The 2,322-nt window shown below is 23.1% G+C and overlaps 1 non-coding gene across 1 annotated transcript; it reads left to right on the forward strand.

Annotated features, from left to right (window-relative positions):
• Nucleotides 1-1,500: 1,500 nt before the first annotated feature.
• Nucleotides 1,501-1,615, forward strand: LOC127745380 (small nucleolar RNA Z278). Its single transcript, XR_008006577.1, has one exon. It is a non-coding gene; the product is annotated as a small nucleolar RNA Z278 (small nucleolar RNA).
• The last annotated feature ends 707 nt before the right edge of the window (nucleotides 1,616-2,322 follow it).

The following is a 2,322-nucleotide window of genomic DNA, read 5'->3' on the forward strand; positions in this document are numbered from 1 at the left end:
AATACTATTCATTATATATAATTTATAAAAAATATTTTTTATTTCTAAAACTTAAAATTAAAATATTTTAATTAAATTATAGATAACTTATTATCATAATTAATTTTTTTATACACATTTAATAATAAAAGACTGAATTAATTGGCATATTAGCGCCTAATGATATATTAGTATTTATAATTTAAAATTAGAATTATATATAAATACTAGAAAAATTAAATCTATATATTGTAACTAAAATATTTTTATCATTATTTAAAAAAATTCTAAATTAGTAAATTAATCGGTTCATTTTAAAGTTTTATATGCAACATAGGTACATATAATAGAACAAAAGATAAAAAATAAGTAATAAGGATGAATAAATCGAGAATAAAATAAAATATATAAAGTCACGAAAAAATAAAATATTAGATTAATACCTAAACTATAATTGTTTGAATTAAAAATTGCAATTGAAAATATTAAAAAGAGAAATAATAAAATTGAAAGATACATAGAGTCATAGAGAGCTATATAAAAAAATTAGAGAATTTAAAAATTTACTTTTTGATGAAGAGAAGATGACCACTAAACAAGGAATAGAAAAAGAAGGTTGAAATATAAAAATAAAAAAATTGTTTAAGAGAATAAAGGAATGATGGTACAATAATTAAATTTGATTAGGTTAAGTAATAGTCAAAATGATAGAAAAATAAAAAAAATAAATTTAAATATTTAGCTAATTGAATTTATTTTATTTATAATGGGGTCATTTAAAATTTGAAGTGTGGCATATTATATATAACTATATTTTTTAAAACAAAAATTAAAAACACCGTGGGGGCAAATGCCCCCTCATTGTTGTGCTTGGGTTCGTCTCTGGCAGCATCACATATATGTAGTATACATAAATATAAATTTGTTATATTTGTGAAGATTTGTTTCTGCCTTCATTTTTTTTCAATACATATATGTAGTATACATAAATATAAATTTATTTGTATTAGAATCCATTTTTCATTTCATCTTTATATGATTTTCAATAATTATTGGCATTCGATCTTAATAAATAGTTATATATCTTTGATTATTTATATATTTTATTGAATTAGAATTATATTTAAAAAATAAATTTTAATAGTGATATATGTGAAATTTAGTTAAAATTTATAATTAGAAAGTAGCAGTAGCGACTGATTTAGCAATCGATTTTAGAATTTCAAAGTTAGCTGTTAGCGACCGATTTAGCGACTGAAAAATTAGCGACCGATTTAGTAACTGAAATATTAGTCGCCATTTAGCGATTAAAACCTCAGCGACCGATTTAGTGACCAAAATATTGGTTGTTATTTAGCGACCGATCTTATTAGTGACCGATTTAGTGACCAAAATTATTTTGTATAGTTAGGTGGCCTCATTTAAAAATCGGTCGCTAAAATCGGTCACTAAATATTAACGATCAAAGTTTTATTATTTTTTAAGCTGTTGTCAATGCATGTTAATTGAGTGCCAAACATAGTCTGTGATTATTCAACCCAACCGTTTAAAATGTTGTGGAGCTAAGACTCTGTTTACAGGGAGAACCTACTTGGTGAAGCTACATTCATTTGATTTCAATGGGTTCAACTGAGACTTTCTTTTGTAAACTAATAATGTTCCTATTTTGAATTAACCATTTAGCTGTATTTTAATCAAATTGCCTTCACTCATGCTTGAGTTAATTGGCTTAGTATTATTTTTTTTTTAAATCCAATTTTTTAATGTTTCCACTATCGATGATGTTTTCAACCCAACGTGTCCGAGGTTGTAGTGTATCCAAGTTCCTGTTTTTTTAAGGATAACTTACTTGGTGTTGCTACAAGTTAATGACATTAAAGATTAAAACTGAGGTTGCTCATTTTTTTTTTTTTTGAGTTCAAGTATTTTTTTTCTCATGGATTCTTCAAAAATGGGCTAATGAACCAGAATATCTCTCATAAATGATTTCACTTTATGCAGGATAATTTTGTATCTCTCATATCTCATTATAAATATTTTTTTAATTATTTTTCTATATAATTATACAGAATAATTTTAAAGATATTGATAAAGATTAACCTGTTTATCATTATGGTTAGATTGGTAAAGATGGTTCGTTGATTAATGACTTCTATATTAAAAGATTTATATATGTAGAATATAATATTTTGATTTTTCATAATTTGTTAATAGTAAACTCTAAGTAGTTTCATGCATATTTTGTTATGAATATGCTTAATTTAATGTAAGATGTATAAATATTTAAAATTATGTTCATTCTAATACTTTTGATTTATTATAAATATATTTTGTTGAAATTAA

Source organism: Arachis duranensis, chromosome 2 (assembly GCF_000817695.3).
Source record: "Arachis duranensis cultivar V14167 chromosome 2, aradu.V14167.gnm2.J7QH, whole genome shotgun sequence".
Lineage (NCBI taxonomy): Eukaryota > Viridiplantae > Streptophyta > Magnoliopsida > Fabales > Fabaceae > Arachis > Arachis duranensis.